The 23,601-nt window shown below is 33.7% G+C and overlaps 1 protein-coding gene and 1 long non-coding RNA gene across 4 annotated transcripts in view; one reads left to right on the top strand and one right to left on the bottom strand.

Moving 5' to 3' along the window:
• LOC146725307 (uncharacterized) overlaps positions 1 to 9,292 on the top strand; it is a 37,619-nt gene extending 28,327 nt beyond the window's left edge. Inside the window, exons 3-4 of the long non-coding RNA XR_014924287.1 lie at positions 8,928 to 9,138; positions 9,252 to 9,292. This is a non-coding gene — a long non-coding RNA (uncharacterized LOC146725307). The remainder of the gene's footprint in view (positions 1 to 8,927; positions 9,139 to 9,251) is intronic.
• Ptp36E (protein tyrosine phosphatase 36E) overlaps positions 1 to 23,601 on the bottom strand; it is a 72,846-nt gene that overhangs the window by 18,681 nt on the left and 30,564 nt on the right. The window lies entirely within an intron of this gene.

Genomic DNA, 23,601 nt, shown 5'->3' with positions numbered 1-23,601 from the left:
TTATAAGATTTATTTCTAAAATAAGCACATGTTTCAAAGAGGATATATATATATATATATAAAATCTTCAGAAATATATTTTCTGTCTTCTTAACTCTACTTTATTTCTAGCACAGCGTATACCGTAATCGTTTCGTTACTTTAGATATACGTAATACTTAAGCACGCGTCTGACAATGAATGTACTTGTTTACACTAATTAAGACATATACATGCGGATTGTTTATTTTCGATTCTTCACACTGTTCGGACAATCCAGGGTTGGGCAGATATGTATCTTAAAGTATCTGAGATACGTATTTAAATATCTTGTGTCTTATTTAAATACAGTATTTAAATACCGATAAGCAAGTGTTTCAAATTTTGTAATTAATTATTTAATTTAAATGTATCTTGTATGTATTTAAATGTATTTATGTAATTACACACACACACACATATATATGTGTGTGTGTATGCTATTATATATATAATATAATATATGCTATTATATGTTTATTTTAATTATTATTATTTTATAAAGTTTAAAGTTCAAATAAATAAACTTATCTTTCAAAGTGTTGAAATTAACTTACTTTTGATATGATTTTTATATAATTTTACCGTCAGACTATATTATACTTAATATTAAAGTAATTACAATAAAATCATCTACTACTACTATTATTTAAAAAATAAAATTTAAAAAAATGAAATTTTTTAAATAATAGTAATAGTAGATGATTTTATTGTAATTACTTTAATATTAAATATAATATAGTCTGACGGTATAGAATTATATGAAAATAATATCAAAAGTTAATTTCAACATTTTGAAAGATAAGTTTATTTATTTGAACTTTAAGCTTCATTTTTTAAATTTCAATTTTTAAATAATTACTTTAATATTAAGTATACAGTATATAATCACAGAAAATTAAAAAAATAATTGTATTTAAAAGTATGTTTATAAATGTATTTAAATACATACAATTAGTATTTAAATCTATTTATTTGTAGTTAAATATTTGATTTCGAAGTAGCTGCCCAATCCTGGGACAATCAAACGCGAAGCTGCGCTCGGATATAATGGAGGTTCTCACCGTGCGTCTTTCTAACTCCGGAATAATGAATGATGAATTTCGGATCGAGCGTGAAACGTCAGATTGTGTGTAACGCGCATCTGGATTCGACACAGCGCATGCACGTGTGACGCAGCCTGATTTCGTCGTCATGGCACGCTGATTACGCGGCAAAGCGTGTTATTCAACGTCGCGAGATTTCGGAAGGGGATTTTGAGTTATGTCGAGGAAACGAGAACAATCGACGTGCCATCAGCTGATCGCATTCGACGTCCATTCTTATTTCTATCCATCGCGGATTTATGATTGCGACCTGATTTTCGCTCGTGCATCGAGTGCGATGTAAATGAACCAAATACGAGACTGTGGGTATGTGTATGCATATATATGTGTATATATGAGAGTGGGCGGCGAAAGTATTGCCAGATCAACCGATTGGCACGCGCTCGAAAGGACCGGAGAGATCAAGTTAATATTGTGCATTTGTTCGAGGGTCGCTCGTGCATCCCGATTTGCGTAATGGAAAATCGCGAACGTAATGTACTTCGCGTTGGTGTCGATTTCCGACGAATATTAAGTCGATTATATATCATGTGAGTTTACATTAGGCAAATTATTCGTACGTAAAATTAACATGTCTATATACAAAGCCGTGTTCAATTTTTAAAAAATATGAATAAAACTTTAATCTCGATCATCAGATAGAAATTTTCGTAATTATACTTTCTACATTTTTAATTATAGTTACATTTCTGCATCTCTCTCCCTCCCACTTTCTCTCTCTTTCTGTGATGTGAAGTAGCTCTATATTAATTTTTAATGCATTAAAAAATATACGCTTGAAAAAAATAACAGATTAAAATTTGAAAAATATTTGTGTTGCCACGAATAAATAAATATTCAAATATTTTGATAAAAGCGACATGTATAAAAAATTTCCAATATACATTAATGATTGAAAATAAAAATTCTCGGAAGAATTGTCTCACTATATGATTTTTGTGTAAAATCGCGAATGGATTCGACATTCATTGTCATTCCGTATTATCGGCAAGATCTGTCGCAAAGTTTAAAATTCTACCTACGTCAAACTTCTTAATCTTTTAAGGATGTCGAAGAAAAAGGAATAGCGCGTTTACGATGTCGTATCCGCCATAAATTGTAGATGCATAAAACGTCTCGTATATCGTGAAATATCACCGTAAATTTGACGATATTTTGCGGATTTTAAATTGGTTCAACTCTTGGCTTTAGTATATATTGCTCCTTCGCTCTCTTCTATATTACTTTTTGGGATACGTTGCAAATTCGTAAGCTTACATATACGTGCAATTATCTCGCGTGTGTAACAATCATTCGAGACATGGGTAAATATATCATAAATCATTAATTATTGCTCTTGTGGAAGTTGCACAGTTGCAAACTAACCACCGAGAAGTTTCCGAGTGTACATAAGATACTAGGTAACCAAAATCGCACATAGAACGACATGCATGCCCGTAATAATTACATCGAGACCATTCGCAGATCTAAAACATAATTACAGCGAAATGTCATAGCACAGAAATGTCGTGCATAGTTTCCAAAATTAATTAAATTAACTTTATTACGAAAGTGGTTCGGTTTATAATATCATCTATATGCGTAATAAATATTAATATAATTAACACATTATATACCATATAATGTACATATGTATGTCAGCACAATAATTATCATTTTAATTGTGTATCATTGTCGCATTTTTTTCTTGACTTTTTGTGTAAAAGCTTGTGTACAGAGCTTGAGTTTACATTGAAAATAATATGCGCATATAAATTTGTGCGCAACATTTATTTTCATAGTCGCTCTATACAGATACTGCATTTCTTTCTGTGTGTATTATACGTGTATAAAAGGACATTTATGAAACCAGAAATATCCTAATTAACATTTTATCTGCTCGAGCATCCTATTTATGAGATATATTGCAACATAAATACGTTTTCCCAACTTGCGGGATTTATACCAAATATTCTACTCTATAATATAATATTCCAAATAGTCTACGGATCATTGTCACTTTATCAAGAGGATCATAAATCATACAGTCAACGTTGGTCAACATTCATTTTCTCGAGTAATCAAAACTTGAATATCCGATCAATTCTTTCAACGCAGCTTAATTTATCGTATTCATTTTATCGATACGTGAAACGAAAATAAAATAACTTCTCGAAATATAATAAGAATTAACACAAATTGAAGCGATAGAACAAAAAAAAATGAAAAAAATGGGAAAAATCGAAGTATGCAATCAATGTTGTTGCGTATACCGTTGTTTGGCACAGCTCGTATTGATAGTTAGCCAATTTTGCATCATTGCTCGCCAATTTCGGCTATGTTTTTTTGAAAGCCGAACGCGATGAGCCAGGATTAATGGCGTATCAAAATAAGCGCTTTTTTTCCATTGAATTGGCAATAAAAAAGAATTGCATTTTTTTGTGCATCCCAATGCGATCAATCAATAAACTAATGTAAATACGTATGTTATACGGTGAACGTAATGGCGACGATATCGATTGGATCGGACGTATCTGCGACAAGCGGAAACTCCACTGCCGTTGGCAGGCCTAATCACTTCGACTTGTCGGAACATAATGAAGCGCGAACTATCGTGTTCGTGAAGCCAGATTGTCATATCTTGCAAACTGAAATTCTGTAGAATTTTAATTATAATTTCGCTGTCGACGCGAGCATGTGCAAGACACATGATTAAACAGGAGAATCGAATAAAATTATAGTACACTCTAATGCATATATAAACACGCTTCAAACGCGAAATAATAAAATCTCTCTCAGTAAAGTTGAAACAATAACAAAAATTATACAATAAACGTTTTCATTATCTGACTGATTTTCGATTACAATTGTTTTTTCCGCTGCAATCTATTTTTGTTTCAATAGCTTCAATAAGCATATATAATCAATTTATTTTATATACAACGTAATATACTTTTTATAAAAATAGGTAAATCAGCGTTATTATTCATTGTTTGCTTTAAGAATTTATTTATACTGTATAAAAGCAAAACAGACTTTATATAATAATATAAAAAGATTAAAGTTGAAAGCTAAATAATTGCTATAAAATTATCATTAGAAATGGTTCTCAACTATGAAAGAGACACAATGTAACATGATGTAACTGATAGCTGACATTTGAAACCTCGCGTATATGAAAAAAAATATCAATCAAAAATAATTGAAAATATATCAAATATAGGTATCTACGGATGAAAAAATAACACAATTGCGACGTTAAAATAATTAAATTGTTAACTTACGCATTTTAGAATCCGTGAAATACTATCAGCGAGATGTTCTGCATCGTACACGTTGCTAACGCACGTCAACGATGAATTAAGCAGAACATCATCCGCAAATTTAACCACTGGCAACGCAAACATTCGCGGTAATGAGTTCGTGAAAACTTCAGTTAGAATTCCGAAAGCAAGAGAAGCCGGAAACGGATGTGATCTCGAGAAAGCTGTGGCAAAGTCCGCGACATCTCGACCCACTTCTTTTAATACAACGTATATTCTTTGTAACGTTTGGGTTCTTTACTCTTTCGGAGAAATAATCCGATTTCTCCAAGAAAGTCGAGTCTCCGACGACAATTACGTATAATAAGGATAGTAAATTATTCACGCGAGAAGATCGAAACAGTAAATTACAATTAAGGTTCGCGCGTTCGCGAAATTATTTACATCACTCGAAGAATAATGTATTACAAAACATTGCGTTGAAACGTAAGTCGAAATAGGTACATTTTTTCATCTTTTATTCAAGTGATTTTTGTTATTCAACGCAAATTAATAGGTTCTCTTTCAACGAGGCAATTGAAGAGAGGAAAAAAGCAATGAAGGTAGAAACGAATTCCATTGCATGTAAAATTAAAACGGGACTCAAGCGCGCATCTTCCATTCACAATATTAATATAATGTGAATTATTTATTTCATTTATTTTATAATTAGCATCTCAAACGAAAATTTACGATACTTTTACATCACTAAATTATACTATACAAGATACAATAATATAATTATACAATATATATATATATATATATATAATTATATATTATAATATTTATATATATAGGTATATAAAATTTATATATATATATATATATATATATATATATCGGATTTATATTTATATATATTCTACTCGCAAGAATTCCATTTCTTCCTCTATTTAACTGCAATCCAAGTGTCATCCAGGAAATACATAGTTTGAAATTGTGACGACATAGGAAGAGAGCGAAAGAGTCAACACAAAATTCGCCGAGCTTGACAACAAGATAGTTAACAAAGGGCGGGAGTAATGCATTAATGGAAGCGCGAGAAGATAACGTATATAGTTCGCGGTTTGGAGTCTGAATCGAGTCGCTGGGCGAAAACAAATCGGCGAAGTTGTTGGATCTATTCGGTCGGCGAGAAGCGATAACGCCGCTCCTAAGAGGGTGGATATTCTCCATTGCTTTGTCGCGCGGTCGAATTATGGAAAAGAAACCGAAAACCAGAGACAGAGGGATGATTTTCTATAAGGTCATCCCCCTCTTTTTTCTCCCTTTCTTGCGGCAAAGAGAACTATAGCGGGCAGAAAAAGAGAATTCGCTGTGAACTCGACTCCGAAAGAAAAGAGGGAGAAAGAAAGGCAGATTCTACCTTTATCTCTTCTATTATTCCGCCGCTGGTTCATTTATACTCCGGCGGAATCCCTCGTTTTCCGGGCGACAGCAAGACGGCGAAGGTTCCTCGCTCAGGAAACAGTTAACGGGTTAAATCTTGCACTTTCAAGTCGGGTGACAAATGATTCCGCGATATTAATTGCTCGCGAGACGCAAGCACGTGTTGTCTTATCTTTAATATGTTAAATTCATATCTACAACTGATTGTGAGATAAGCTGATAGAGAGAGAAATCACTTCTTACGTCATATGCCAAAAAAATGTTATATGTAAAAAAGGAGGAAGGAGAAAATCGTATAAATGGAGACTGCATGCATCTTTTTTTCATTTTGATGCACAACTCCCTCGAGAATCCAAAGGATTGATAACGCCCCGCGGAATTGTCGTTAGAAAAATTTATCGCCCGTCGTTACGTGATTTTACATTTTTTTATTCCGGTATTTTCTTGTCTCTTTATCTCGGGGTTAAAACGAATTTGGAGCTCCCTCGTTGTATATAAGTGGATCTGTGAAATTTTAATTGCACGGTCTCCTTGGAGAGACGTTACCTAATCGATACGTTGAAACTCCCCAAGAAACGACGCGATCGAGAAAATGCTCGATTATTATTACTCGAGGGTACTTAATCGACATAGGGGGACATCGTTTAGCTTAATGGCATACATTGTAGGCGATGATTAATGGGCCTGGACTAAATTTGCGATATAGAAGTATCACGTAACACTATCGTATAAATACTAAAAGTGCTTGTGATATGTGACGACGTGACATGGCGATCAAATGCATATTTCGCCTCGAAATTCTTGCGCAATATTGCAACTTTACGCACGACTTCCGTGAATTACAAAGAGGGAACGAGAGATGAAACTGTGATATTAAACACGTAAGTTTGCGCAACTCAAACGCGCATCTTTCACACAGCTTTGTATACCTAAAGTTGCATATCCTGGTTGAGCATAGAGAGGGAGAGCACAAAATGTTCAAAAAACACGCGAATGATTTATTAAATTCCTACTCTCTGTATTGCACGGTATTGTGCACAATATGTGCATATTTAATAATAATAAAACAAAATACGATAAAATTTTAAGCTCTTGATTTTACAACAAAAATTTAAAATTTGCATCGGTAAATTTCCGAGCCAAAATTTTTCTCCTATCTTCTGTACTTTCGACTTTAATATTTAAATTAATAATTACTTTGACATTTTCGAAATATCCTCTTCACTTATTTAATATTTATAAAAATAATTTTGTTGCATTTAATATCTGTGCCTCACTCTTACTAGTTCGTTTTATATCTGAATTTGTATTTACAAGTCAGATTTGATTTATTATTTTTGATTATTTTTAAGTAATCAGATCACCCTATTTTAAATTTAACTATTTAATTTACAGTTTCACCGAAGGCTCCTTTTTTAAACTTCCAAGTGGGAAATTATTCATTTGAGATACAAAATAGGAGCTCCATACAAGAAAGCTCCTATATAAAAGAAAACCCATAAAAATCTTTTGGAATAAACGTCGAAAAAATAGAGGTTGAGAAATTAGGAGCAAATAAATTTCGTTTACGGATGAAATGGATTGTACTGTCCTTTAAGCCTCGACTTCGAGTAGAATTCAAGTTTCCGGTATTTCCTCGACAAAGCTCCTACAGAAAAACGGTCATTCTTAAATCGTGATATCGCCGAGCCATAGAACCCGGCCTTAAATTCTCAAGCTCGTTTAAACTCAATGCGCCGAGGGACACGTTTGTTCTTTAAATCGTCGTCTCCTCGCTTAAACTTGTGGCGCGATGCGCTGTACATATGCGAACCAATATATGGGAAAGGGTATCGCGATAAATTTTCCAGCGAAGTAGCCGCATTATAAATTTCCGCGTCCGGCAGTTTTTCCGATAAAGCGTGCAGAGCTGACTCGCTGTATCTCTAGTATCCTCACAATCCACAAATCGAAGATCCCCGTAGAATTCTTTAAAAGTGCGAAGAATTATGTGCGAATACAAATTCGCAATTGTTTAACAAAATACAAGTTTTCTACATATAAAATTATCTTTAAATTATTCTATTTACTGGCGGGATTAATTAAAATCGTCCAAAAAGTTCATATTAAAAATAATATAAAATTGTAATCTTCATAAAATTTGTGTGTGTAAAGCTAGCATGTCATTTAATGCAAGATCATAAATAACTGAGAATTCTGGTTTTATTTTCAATAGTTTGATACAGTTTAAACAAAGTTCTGACGATTAAACCAAAGAAAATGCCTAAGGCAAATTAATATTCCAACTTTACGCAGTATATATTACTTGGTCTTATAGTATTTTTCTTATCAGTAATTATCAAGATTTAAAAAATTGATAACTCTACATAAGTTCTAAAAAAAAGTTCTACCTTCTAAAAGCAAAAGAAAAAATTGAGCTAAAATAAGGACAATCGGATATCTATATATCTATATTAAAAATTGAGATAAGATATGTGTGTGCCAGGCGATTTTTGAGAATTATAAACTAAAATAAAAAAAATTTGTTATAACTTATTAAATCTTAACATATTAAATCTAACAAAACGTATTTTTGATTTAAATATACTAATATATATTTAATTAACAAAATAGTAATTTAGTTGAAAGATTTAGTCAAGTTAACAAATTTTTTTCAATGTATTTATTCTAATATTATTTCTTTTTCAAATCTCCTTCAAAATTTAATTAATTATTAATATCAAGTCATTTATAATATCGCGCGCAGCGAATAGAGTGAAGTTGCCGATGTTTGTAGCGACTAACTTCGATTATTATCGAAGCGCCGCGAGTACAGGCAGGTCGAGCTGCATCCCGCTGCGATTAATTAATAGTAAGCATAATCAATTTTAACCTTTGTATTGTAATATTTATCAATCACATCATACTGTCAACGTTCATATGTAGTGACAATTGCTCAAAACGCATATTTTGCGAGAAATTCAATGCAAAATCTCTTGCCAAAAGTCAACATAATCTGGTCTGTTTTTGCGCGCGCGATGTGTTGCGATCCATAAATATATCTATAATTAATTCTAGCTTACATATTCATATTGCGCATGTTGTAATAATAAGATTAGACTAATATATGTATGCATTTTATTTGTTACAGGTAGCATTGCGATACACAGTGCGATTCACGCGTGTCGGGAGTGTCGTGTAAAATGTCGCGCGTTGGTTTGTGCTGTGTAAAGTTTCGCGTGTCGGGAGTGCCGTGTAAAGTGTCGGGCATAATTATTCGTGTTTTCGCGAGTGTCGCGAGTGCTATGAAGGACCAAGAGGATCGGGGATGAGGCATCGGGCGACAGCGGGGCAACTGTAAAGTATGCAAAATAAAAATATTTTTTCTACACTGACACACACGCACACACACATACACAATCACACACATGTATATATATACACATAAATAATTTGAATATTTTTTTGTTTTCAGTGAGCTGTGTACTACAACTCCGCTATTGCATCGTATCGGTGAGCGAGAAATTGTTTGAAAAATTATTTTATAATAGTTTTATAGCGATAATAGAGGTGTGTGAAGCGTCTCATTTCATGGACATTTATAAATAATTAAAAGTTCTGATTATTATCAATAATTTTACAGTTCTTGATAGTTTAAATAAATAGTTCTGGCAATAAAAGAAAATTTCTAAGAACAAATTGATATCACGTGACATATCATTTTGTCCCTACACACATTTTCTTTATTAATAATTGTTCAAATTTAAAAGATTTATCATTCTACAAGAGTTTTAGAAGAGTTTTATCTTCTAAAAATAAAAAATATTAATTAAAATTAAATAAACACCAGCAGATCTTTTATTTGAACATATGGAAGTAAAACGTCGCTCGATTTTCGAGATTCTGCTTATTACGAAAGAATTCTGATATAATTCCAAGCATGTATAGTGTCTTTGATTGTAGAAATAATTAGAAAATTGTTAAACATTTAAATACTTTATCCGAAAAACTCATTTGGAATATAGAAGTGAACTGCTGGCAGTATTTCGAGAATTTGTTATTCTGTTTTGTTCTTAGATATTTTTTTTCTGTTTAGTGGCCAAAACTATTTGTTTAAACTATTGAAAACTCTAAAACTATTGAAAATAAAGTCAACACTTTCAACTATTTACGATCTTTCGCGAAAAAGTAAGCTAGCTTCACTCACACCAAAAATGTATATGTATTTTTATTAGAAAATCGAAACAATGCGATACCTGTGATATAACCATGCGATTAATGTGTAGAAATTTCACGTTGCGCCGATACTGCACTCGACATGTGCAAATCCCAGATAAAATATTTCTGCCAGTAAATTGGACGAATTTCACGCCCGGGCGCGATTCGGCGTGGCCAAAGTTATTCCCCGATTCGTGGGGCTCTCATAGTTCCGAGGAACGACCGAAATCGATGTCCTACATTCAACGGGGACAGGAAAGGACTGCACAATCTGGTCCACTCTGGAATGTTCCAGGGTGTCGACGTTATATTTTTGCCAATGTATACCGATCGCCGACGAAGATTCGCTCGCTCCTTCGAAATTCGCGAAGCCTTGGACGGAGCAATCGAATTTATTCCGCGTCGATCGAGTTTCGCCATCGGTTTCGAGATAAAAAAAATCGCCGTTCTGTCTCGTTCGGTGACTCTTAACCCTTTCTCGTCTGCTAATACGTGTCGAGACGGGAATAAAATATGTTATCGCGAACGCGATAAATCCTTGAAGGAGGATCGCACGACATTGCAAAAAGTACTCGGATGCACCCTCTTACATGAATTTTACACCTATTCCGGTTTTCATCGAACTGGAGATGCAACGTCGATAATTCTCCTCGCAAGGATTCGGGTTGAATTTATAATAGGGATAAATGTTTTGCCACCGAAACTTGTCGCGATATCGATCCGTGGACGTTCCGCGGATATTAGTGTGGCGAGTGTGTTTGCAAACGCGGTAATTTGGCCGAAATTAGGCCGCAATTTGGACTTCCGAATCGTGTTTTCCGTATGATCGAATTACGCGTATTCGCGCGAGATAGTTCCCGGCACACGAACGAGTGAGTGGAATCGAATCTTCGTCGAGCGCGAGGACGGGATGAATCAACATCCCCGGGATCGCGGATCGGGTTTATCGTCGAACAAATGGCGATGATTGGCACGCGCGGTCGCGCGCGGATGTTTGTTGAAAATTCGCGAATTAGCGCGCTCGCTTCTAATTCAAGCCGACGCTATCCCGTATGCCTGTTTGTAATCGGGCGTAAAACGTGTCGTCGAGAGAGCACGTGTCGAATTTCGTTCGCGAAACCATTCGAAAACTCTTCACTGAACAAACGCGTTTACGATCACACGTTTTTGTTTTCGAGATATTGTTTATTTCATTGCTTTTTTTATCTGCAAACTATTTTCTATCTGCAGATTTTACTATTGATTTGATAGTCGATTTCTCTCTTGCCCGAGGCAATATAAAAATATGAACACACACGCACATATATATTATATAAAATATTTTATTTTAATCTAGAGACAGATTTCAATCAATTATTCTAAACAACTCTAAAACAATTAAATTCTAAATACATAATATAAATAATGGTTTTTGCGAGAAATATTTTTTCAACTGTTAATTTTTATCAGAAATTTTATATTTCAAACAAAATATATATATATGCTCCTCTTTCAATATACTTTGTTTAATCCAAGAAGAAAAATTATTTCGAAATAATTATTATAAAATGATAAACGCAGTAATTATTAACTTGTGTGAATAGTTAATATATTATAATCATAAGAACGTAATTTTTTTAGATATAATATTATAATTGATTTCTGTGATATTTGCATAATCAGTAAATTTTTTTATCATAATCATAATGATTGTTTACCTGCATTTGCATCGATATTCTCTATAAAATGTGCATATTTATCAAAGAAAAAATGAGTCGGACGCTGCACCTATACATGTGAATTAATATTGTTATATCCATATATAATCCTTTCAATTTTTTTGAGTTTAGAGAGAGAGAGAGAGAGAGAGAGAGAGAGAGAGAGATAGAAAGAGAGATCTCGACAATGAATTATATCAGACTAAATAAAATAATTAAATTCTAAATAAGTAATATAATGCTTCGTTTTTGTAAAATTTTTAATTTTATTTTTTGATTTTATTAATTTTTATCGCAAATTTTGTCCTTCGAGATAAAATATATATGCTTTTCAACCTTTCAATATTTCACTTAATTCAAGAATAATTATTTCGAAATATTAATTATATTAATGCGTAAACGCAATATAATTAAATTCTAAATAGTTAATAATATAATAATCAATAAGCATTAATATAACAATTACAAGAACATAATTTTTCAGATAATATATTATAATTGATTTCTGAAAATTATGATATTATTCATAAATTTTCTCTCAGATAATTATAATGATAGCTTTACTTATGTTTGCATCGATATTTGCGCATACGTGTTTATCAAAGAAAAATCGAATCGGATGCTGCGTCTATATGCACTGGTAGCACAAATTAATACTGTTATATATATATATATATATATATATATATATATATATATGTGTGTGTGTGTGTGTGTGTGTGCATATATATTATTTCAATATTTTCATTCAACCCAGAGAGAGATCAACAACTCTCGACAATTAATTATTCTGAAGCAACAAATAATAATTAAATTTTAAATAAGGAATATACATGTATATACATTTAAGGTTTGTATAAAAAATATTTTTTTAACTATTAATTTTTATCAGGAATTTTATCACAAAAAATATATATGCTTTTCATTCTCTCAAAATTTCATTTAATCCAAGAATATTTATCTCGAAATAATTATTGAGTGATAAACACAATAATTATTATAAATTATAACTAATTAATATAATAATTATAAGAGAAGGTAAGAGAACGTAATTTTTTAGGTATAAGAGAACGTAATTTTTCAGGTATAACACAAGGTAAGAGAACGTAATTTTTTATGTACCATATAAGAGAAAATAAGAGAACGTAATTTTTCAGGTGATATGCTATACATAACTGATTATTTAAGTAATTATAAAATTATCGATAAATTTGTTATCACATAATCATAACGATTACTCTACTTGCGTTTGCATTAATATTCCGTATCAGACGTGCGTGTTTGTCGAAGAAAAATCGAATTGGAGGCTACGGCTATACGCGATACGCACTAGTACACGTACGAATTAATACTGTTTGCCCACTGCGTCTATCTAGGGAGTCAACTCGGCAGTGATTGAGCTCGTTCGTTGACAAAGGTCGTTATACGGGCGTTTTGTAAACAGTATCATTCTCCTACCTGCCTACTACTCTGTTCTCTCCTAACACACGCGCGTAAGTAGAAGTACATCAGTGTAGCCCGCACAGTCCTTGAGCAAGCACAGAAATTTGGAAGGAGTAAATTCTCAAGTCGCAATATAAGAATTGTTCGCGATTCGTGATTGTAATTTTTGATTGCTCCGCATTTCCGCCGTGTATTAAATAGTGACGTATCGAAACGATCGAAGGGTGGAAAGAGAGATGAGTAAAATACGCACTTCTATCATACAAACTGCGGGAGATCAATCTCGGAGATTCCGATACATTCGCAGCGATCATTCGTTATATTCCCGTTTTCTCCGTTTGTGATACTTGTAGCGCGATACACGTAATATAAAAAGATCGAGAAGATAGTCTTTGAATATCCCTTCGCATATTTCAAAAGATATGTAGAGTCCGAAAGAATCCGCGGTGGATGTCGGATATATTCAAATTTTACTGCTTGTCGAAGCTCATGCTTCCTTTTTTCCGATCTCTTTCTTTGTGAAATATCTTTCAGATACTTTACGATAATCATGGAGATTCGATTCGAGACATTCAAAGACTCTTCGCCGTTCGTAACAATATACGTAGCCTATAGAAAAGAATAAAAAAAGTTAGAACTAAATTCAGAAAAATATATATTTTTATATAAATTTGATTCGTTTCTCCCTCTCATATTTTGTGTTGAATAAAAATAAAATAATTTTTACGTGGATTATGTGGGCAAAAATCTTGATTTTTTTTTAAAGCAAAAGCGAAAGCTACTGATTCTAACAAGTTATATGTACGCGATAGGGAGTTAACATGAATAAAACATTTCTCTCACGCATGTTGAAACTAGGGTGAATAACGACGATGGTTTCGTGATATCAAATCACTTTTATCCGGCGTAGCGTGTATTTAAAACTTTCGAAAATTAATACAATGAGATACTTACTAGAATTAAAAAAAAAGAATCAATTTTGAAATACGCGTGGAAATTTTGGACAGATATACATGTACAAAAATCCGCGTGTATAGATTTTTTTTCATTATTCGACAGAAGCAACAAGCGAGTGTCACGAAACGACTTGAATTAATGTCAATAATCTCCGATGACAAATAATGATATCTTCGCGAGGGGATGGTAGTTCCTTAACGAGCCGCGTCGACAACGAGTTAAAATTTACCTATGTCAAACGAGTTTACCACACGTGCGTCCCCGTGCAATTAACCGTCCTGGGAAAGGACGGTTCGGCAATTAATTCAATACTCGTCGCGAGAGTTAAAGTCGCGACGACCGAATTTACGATCCCGTAGAGATTCTTCCGTAATGCTCTCTCGTCGAGAGATGGAACGATGGACATTTGACATTGTCTTTTTTTTTTTCAACCACGCATTCCCTTTATAGTAACAGCTAACGATAATGCACAAACTGTATGAGAAAATGTAGAAAAGCTTCGCGTACAATGGCGTCGCATAAAATCAACATCAATATCCTAGAGACTTGAATGCAAAATAAATCGAAGTTGCGCTGATATTCATCTTTCAGGGAAGACTTGTCTCGACGATATGATTTATGCGATAGGATAATATGAAAAAGAAAATTAGAATATCGGAGTGAGATACGCAGTACACAATTATATTTCGCAGCTTTGCATATTTCGAGATTTCAAATCCCTTTTCTGATTTCGTTCTGGTTTGGTATTTTGAAATATCAAGTAATTCGCGTAGGAAGCGGGATAGGAAAAATAAGATCGAGTGTTTTCAATCCGTGAAAGAGAAGGACGGTCAGGTGAGAAAATGCACACGGTGATTTTATCCTCAAACAGATTGAGAGTATAGGAATAAGATATCCTATAAGAGCATGACGCGTTAAGGGTGATAGATTTGCGCGAATTCAAATGTGGATGTACCATTATTATTATTAAATATATATTGAATTAGTTTGTACGTTAAATTAATTTATATATTGAGGTTACTTATTAAAATCTTATTATTCGCAAATTATTAATCACTCATTATTTCATCCAATTTATCTTTTGCACTGTAACACAGTATTGATAAAATATATTTAATATATATTATAAAATTTAAAAATCAAAATTTAACAATCAAATCATTGAAATTATTAAAATAAATTTGCATATTCTCATGCACTAAATTTATATTATGCATTTAAATTTTAAATAAAATACAACATATTAAATTTAATGTACCTAATGTGTTTTGACTTAAATACTTATCAATATGTTTAATTAACAAAATAATAATTAATTGAACGATTCAGTCCAGTTAACAACTTTTTTCATGTCGACGAATGATATTTCAATTTCTAAAACGACTTTAAGACAAAATTGTCGCCACTGCAGAAATATTATTCAAAAAAAGCTATATAAAAAAACGAATGTATTCATATACATGGTTCTTATATTCTTTTTCGAGTAATTTTGTAAGAGCAATGATTAGCGTCCAGTTCGATCCACTTTTTAACATTAAGCCGTGAAAAGATTCCTGGAGGGTTAAGCCGTGATCAATCGTTCTCTCGCTATACACGTAAAGCTTCAAAGCTTGCATAAAACTGGAGAAAGTGATCGCCCAGTAAAGGGAAAGCGACAGGGAGAAGGAAAGCTTCGTGTCGACGAGAGATGCTACTAAAGCAGAGAGTCCTTTAGCTGAAACCTATTTCCACCGGGAGGAAATGTTTTTCTCTCATCGGAAAATATAGACGGGACGGGTGCTAAAAGATATTCGTAGAATGCTGGAGGGACGGAAAAAGTGAAAAAAGAGGGACTAGCGCGGACAACGCATTCTCCGAGGTTTTTCTCCAACTTCGCAATTTTCCCGGTGAACGTCCCAATCGAATTTCCTGACTGTAAAAGAGGATCACGGGACATCGAGATTCTTGCCGTTTGATCCGGCGTTTCACCGGGTATTAAATTGCGAAATTACGGAAAAGGTTTAGATTTCGCGCTAACTTTCCAAGTATATTTCAGAACGTCGGAAAGTTTATCGGCTATTTGTAATCTTGTCTCCGCGCGAAACTTTAGCGCGAAATTGTATGCTGTTGAATTTAAATTGCACGTTTTAAATAAATATAAATACATGCGTTACAGCGAGTTAGTATTTTTGTTCTATTATAATTTACAAAAATTAATGTTTTCTCTTTAAATGTGAACTTTTATATTTTAATGTTGTACATTTTTTTCGGAAAATGTATATTCATAAATATGATATAAATTCGATCAAAATTGATTCTGTGAATATCTGAACATGTATATGCGATTGATCAAATTTTTAAATTTACAATATTTTGAAATATCATTTTTCTCTTTATATATATATAACGATTATATTAATATTGTACATTTTCCAGAAAATGTTCATTATAAATGAGATACAATCAAAACGAAAATTGGTTCTCTACATACGCAATTGATAAAATGTCTCGTTATTTGCCTTCCGAGTGTGAATGTATAAGCTCTGTTAAAATGAAAGGAAAACGCTGGCTGTCGCTCTAATTGTATTAAATTTTTACAAAACAATAGTACACACACATCATTATAATCATCTCTAATGCGTGGCATTAACTAATTGTATAAGTTCAATTATTCAACATGTCAACATTATAGCCAATTTTCTTTAATACTAACGGACGGAAGAGCAAATATCACTCTTCCCTTTTTTGAAAAATTTATGTTTTTGAATTTAGCTTCTCTTCCAACCTCGTTAATTATAAACGGTCAAGCTTCGCTGGCCCTCTATAAATTTCAATCCTTTATCAACATTAAAGTCAACCTCGGTACGCATCGAGAGAGGAAAAGCTTTGCTTATATATATATATATATATATATATAGGGTGTCCGGTAACTAACGGACCAACGATTACAAATGGATTCTTTGGTCAATTTGGGAACGATTTTTCCTCAGCAAAAATGTCGAAAAAGGTCATCATTTTTTACAACTTTCCAATATTTGTCATTATGTATCTTTATAACAGCCTCAAATTAAAATTTCATTATAGTAAACTCTACCTGAAATTAACTGAAGAATGTAATTATGTTAGACTTTTAACTTCAAAACGTTTAGTTTTCAAAAAACCCATTTTTTTCAATCGCTTATAACTCGAAAATTATTGACTTCTCAACATTTTTGCTAAGGAAAAATCGTCTCCAAATTGGCCAGAGAATCCGCCCTTAATCATTGCTCCGTTAGTTACCGGACACCCTGTATATATATATCTATATCTTCCTCTCTTTCTTCCTTCCTCTTCCTCTCTTTTTCTCTTATTTTTACCTATTTAATAAATTTCTAATGGCGGCGCGGAAATAAACGGCGACAAGTGGCCGCCGGAGTCAGGAGAAGGATTTCTATCGAGAGAAGGAAAAGGAGAAGGAGGTCGGTAGGAGATGGATCGATTCGGGGGAGGCGAGGGAGAAGGCGACTTTTGAAGGGGTGAGGGTCGGTGAAATCGTCGAAGCTACGCTTTTCCAAGTTCCGTTGCCGATCGATCAGCAGCGGCGGCGAAGTACACGGTCGCACTTACCCTTGGGATTTCGTTAAACCGAAAGGGAGATGAAAGTCATTTCTAAAGACAACGTGCCGCGTCATTATTGAGATGAAGAGAGGCTACCGTTTAACGCGAAAGGTTGAGAAAAGCGACGACCTGATCGAGATCGAGCGATAAAGGAAGATCCCAAAATAGGAAATATTTGTGTCACTCAAGCCTATCGATATCTTTGAACGAAACGACTCGAGATTTCCTTCAAATGTCACGCGAAACGCGATTGGAACTATTTTTAGCTATTTCGACAACGACGAGATTTTTTAAAAATCGAATTTAAATTGTAATTAAAAATACTCCTGGACGATTTTTCTCTTTTTTTTTTTTCCGATTGCAATTTCAATGAATTTTCAAGATCGATCGTGTCCATAAAAGCAACGTTGTCTCGCCCGCAGGCGAGAAGTGCGGCAAAATCGGCAAAAACAATTTCCAACATTGACGCCAACCATATTTTAGCGGCTGCTGTCGCTTGAAGGAAACGCATACACTTGCGGTATACTTTTGTGCCGCGTCGTACAGTAATTTATTCTCCTTGGTTTCTCTCTCCATGCGCGTTTTCTCCGGCAAAACCGTCGTCGCGATATAACAGTTGTGTAACTTCTTTTTTTCCGGTAAAGGCGACGCATTTGAGAGAACTTCATGCGCTACCATTCGCTTGAAGTCATAACACTTACGCGAAAACAACTTGAGAATAAAATTTCATATTTTAGCGTGTATGCGAACGTCCAATTTCAAGGCACCATCATTTATTTTGATTTGTTCGAGAGCAGCGAGAGCTCAAAGAAGATTACAGCTGATTGTTACGAACTCGAGTAGCGCATTCATATATTTGCCTTATAAATAATTGTAGACGCAATTTCTCCGGAATGCTTCTTAATTAACAGCTTGAAAGTTTGGTATAGCGAATTATTTCGTTGAAGACGAAGCTCCGTGTAGACACGAGGCAGCGTTAAGAGATAACGAAGCGGGAATGCAAATTTAATTAAAAATGAACGTGCACCGCCTTCCGAATCAATTCTATGAGCTTCTCTCTCCCTTGATAGATCGTGTCACGTAATTCATCGCGCAAAACGCTCGCGATCAAATGCTCGCCTTGTAATCCGCGTCTTTTAACGTCGCTCGCGCGCGTGTCGGTCTGAAAATTGCGAGAAGGAGTCTAACTGCCCGTCTCACTACGACTGTTTGCATAATTCGCGCTACATATATCGCGATTACGTTTCATATGCGAGGTTTCAGGGCTGCAAATGGGTCAACCGGACGACCGTTTATTCACGCACGTGGTTTTATTTGCCGTCCATCGTCGATTGCGTATATACTACATACACAGAACGCGGATCGATATTTCTCTCTGTCTCGCTTTTTCTTTCTTTTTTTCTCTTTTTTTTCCCTCTTTCTCTCGGCCACGTCGCAAAAGGGAGGATTTAAAGAAAAAGGTTTGTACGCGCGATGCATCGCGAGGATGTATCAACCGACGAAGAGACTCCGAAGACTAAAAGATTCGAAGACAAAGTGCTGGCCTAAATTGAACTTCTTCTCGCTGTAGGTCTCTGTTATTGTGATCGCCGTTTTGGAGACGCGCCAAATTTTGAGGCCTAAGTAGCCGCCTCGAACTATTCCGCGAAAATATTCGCGTGTCGCAAGAAAGAGAGAAATAGCACCCCCTGTTATTATTTACATCGATAACATCGCCCTTAGCCGAGAAAAAGAAGGGTCGTGTTATTCCGTATTATTCCGGAAACAATTAAAAGTGCATATAAGGAATCAAGGGCACGCAAACATATAATTTTGAAATACAATAGAATCTCTATTATTCGAATTAATTGGAAGACAAAGTGTTTAGAGAATTTTCGATTTTTCCAGATAATCGACCGACCATGTCTCTCTTTCTAAAAAAAATATAAAGAAAGTTTATTTATTACATATAATATACGTATATAATGTTATAAAGTGTATGTAACAAAATTGTAACAATAATTCAACAGTCTTTTTCAACCTCTATCCTATTTTCTCAGTCTTTCTGAGATTCTAGTGTCCGTATTTTTTTTCACATAATTCGATTCAGTAAACTTTGCTTTCTTTCCGTGCTTTCTGTGCAAGACACCGACATACTACAATCTCTGTAAAGAATACATCCGAATGATTAAAAACATTGCATAGAAATATATTTTTTCTCTTTTTCTTATCGTTGTTTTCTTTAATATTTAAAATAATTATTTTAATCATTTAAACACGCATATTCTTGAATAAACATATGTGAATTATTTCTTAATCGTTATTCGGATATATCGAACTCTGTCCAATCAGGTTCCATTAATAGATTCCATTGTATTTTAATTCCGAAATATATGTATGCTCTATTTTATAATCAAGAATCAAATTTAAATACATCAAGCATTATAATATGTTACGTAGTTACAAAATTACTGGAGGGCGGTTTCGATTAACGCGGATCATCTTTTCTAAATATCGAATGTATTCGGTCAGAATTTAATGAATTAAATGTCAAATTATAGATGAAGTAATATTTACCAGCGCACGATGTATGCAACATATTATATATGTTAGCAATTGTTAACCGATACAAACAAAAGTGGCCAACCGCAGCTATAACCAATTCGAATGCATATATGTACACGTATATATCTATTAATATAATAATCATTACACTGTCAATAATCATCACTATACTTGTCCATTCGCGAATAATATATATAGTCGTTGAAAATTTCTTCCATATTCCATTTTCGATTATACATAGTTTAATGTAGCAGGAAGAGTCTTGCAGTAGGAATATTCGAAAAAATTTCATATACAGAGTGTCCCACGTTAATGGGAGATTCCTGAGGCAATTTGGAGATGATTTTTCTTCAGCGAAAATGTCGAGAAAGGTCGTCATTTTTATGTTCCCAATTTTTGAAATCATGTATCTTTGCAACTAAGCCTTAAATAAAAATTCTATTAAAGTAAACTTTACCTGATATTAACTAAAAAATGTATTTTGTTAATAATGAATTTTTACAACGCTTAGTTTACAAAAAAAGCTTTTATTTTAAATAAATAAATAAATTTGCAATCGTTTATAACTCGAAAATGATTGGTGCCTGGACATTTTCGCTGAGGAAAAATCGTCTCCAAATCGCCTCAGGAATCTTTCATTAACGCGATCACCCGTCTGGGACACCCTGTATATTCACATTAAGTGCGGAAACGAATGTTACTATATGTAATCGTGCGATTTTATGGCGCGCATTCCATCGAAAGGTTATCATCGTAATATCATCTGCCCTTCTGTTCTTCTTTCCTCCCTTTTTGTCACTGGAACCGCGCTAAGCGTATTCATTCGCGGCGAATAAATTTGCGTAATCCGAGTCGTTGGTCTCGTCGGGCGAATTCAGTGGATTACGCGGTTTCTCTCGGACGCTGACGCATTCAACGTAATCTCTCCGAACTTGCTCGTCTCCGACGACCTCTCGACGTCCGACGATAATGAATTTAATCGTCAAGGTTTACATTTCTTCCCGGATATTTCCAATGCAGAACTGATGATTCACATTTAGACGGCGTCTCCGAACGCTTAATTTCAGAGTTTATTTGAAACTTCTTCACAATGATTGTAAATATCTCGTCAAGATGTTCTTGTACCTTCTCCTTTTTTCATCTTTTTCCTAATTTGTCATTCGTAATTTTGGAAAGAAAAATATTCTTTTCAAGAAAATAAATAACTGATATATAATTACACAATCAATTTATTAGGAATTATTAATTTAATAGAATTATCGTTATTTTGCTAAGTTGTTATGTAACTTTGAAGATTGTATAAGATCTTGATAAAATTAATTTCTTTTTGATTATTTTTCATACAGAAAGATTTTAACATTAGGCAGCATTTCGAACGTTTAATTAAATAGTTTATTTGAAATTTTGAATGAAACTTTGCAATGATTGTAAATATTTCGTCGAGATATTTTTGCATCTGTTCTTTTTTTTAATTTCTTATTTGTGTGCAATTTTGGAAAAAAAAACACATTTGAAATATAACTACACAATTAATTAATCGCTTATTAATTTAATAGAATTATCGTTATTTTGCCAGTTTATTATAACTTTTTGAAGATTGTGTAAGATCTTCGATTACAAAATTCATTTCTTTTCGAATAATTCCCATAATACAGAAAGATTTTAACATTAGGCCGCGTCTCGTACGTTTAATTAGTTTATTTGAAATTTTGAATGAAATTTCGCAACGATTGTAAATATCTCGTCAAAATATTTTGTCTCTGTTTATTTGAAATAATAATTACACAATCAATTATTTAACATAGACTTATCGTTATTTTGAAAATATTACAACTTCAAATATACAATATATTGTACAATAACGATCCGATAAGACTGTAAAAGTACGCAACGTTACTGTATACGATTACACGAATCACGGGAATGTTTACGAAAGCCCGGTTCGCGTAATCGAAGACAAACGAAACATCCGCGTGTTGATTTAGTGTACGATCACGATCGCGATCAACATTGACGATTGAAACTAACTCGCACGGCCGAGAGCCATAAGAATAACGATCGATTCCGCATTCGATCGAGTAATAATATCGCTGGCACGCGGAAAACGCGGGATAGAGTTCCAGCGACAAGGGAAACACAATTATCGGCCAATCAACGTGCTTACCTACCACCGACCTCTCGACCAGCTATCTCTCTCTCTTTCTCCCTTCCTTTTTCAATTGCGCGAAAATGAGAGGTAATTGCGACGGAGACCCTTCGATCATCCCGTTCCGGGGATTGCTCGTTTTTTTTATAACGATATATACCGCTATCGGAAGCCAAATACCAATAACTGATTCGATTGCGAGTACATCATGTGAATATTTCTGATGCAATGCGAGTAGTAATTAATTTCTCGCAAAGGAAAAGCAGCCTCGGAGAGAGAGGTGATTTAATTATATATCTATGGAACGACGCAGGGTGTGGTTTCTAGATGACGTCAATATCGTTATCTACGTCTTGCGATTCATATTTAATCATCGATTTGAATTGGTGAAATATTCAGCAGGATTGCTATTTAATATCTAATCGATTGTGTGATTATTAAACGGCATTTAATTAAACTAGAGTATCAAAATTCCATAATGGCGATACACTTCTGCTTAATTCAGCTTTGAATCAGTATTAGTATTCTGGGTTGATTAATAAGTTTATACATTCCATATGCAAAGTTCCTCTATATACAAATATATAGAGATATGTTTCGCGTTTAAACAGATCTTTGAGTTGCATTTCACAACTTTGGATCGATCTTTTTAATATTCATGAAATATATATGTATATTTTGAATAACTACTAAATGCCACGCGGCACACAAACTTTGTCGTGAGTAGCGCGAATATGAAGAAAGTTGTCGACGTTAGAGCGCGTAAATGTTTAATTCAACAGATAGATGAAGGAGTAAGATATTTTTCAAGAAATTGAATTTATCAGATGCATGTAGCTGCATAATTTACGTGCGAATTCAAGTGATATTTGTACATACGTACGTATGTCTCGACAATTCTTGAATTGATTTGTCATGTTAATTTCGTTATCACCTTCCTCCCAGATTCATATCTCAACATAATTTTTATTTCATTGACAAGTGACAAACAAAAATAATATATAAAATAAATGAAATTAGTTCATTTTTATTTGCTTTTATATTGTTTACGTTATACATAGAAACAGATCTCTGTCTCTTTAATTTTTTACACGCGTTAATGATAAAAGCGCAAAGTTACAGAGATTCCTATACACACGCTGCATATATACGGTTCCACACTTTGTTTATGTTCACTCTAACGCCAGAATCTACATTGCAGAAATTTTGCAACAAAACAATGAGCTTTGCTCATGAGAATATTA

Source organism: Nylanderia fulva, unplaced genomic scaffold (assembly GCF_048542155.1).
Source record: "Nylanderia fulva isolate GAGA-0341 unplaced genomic scaffold, ASM4854215v1 Scaffold1, whole genome shotgun sequence".
In the NCBI taxonomy this organism is placed as follows: Eukaryota; Metazoa; Arthropoda; class Insecta; order Hymenoptera; family Formicidae; genus Nylanderia; species Nylanderia fulva.
Note: the sequence above shows the minus strand (reverse complement) of the source record. Positions and strands in the feature narration are given on the sequence as shown.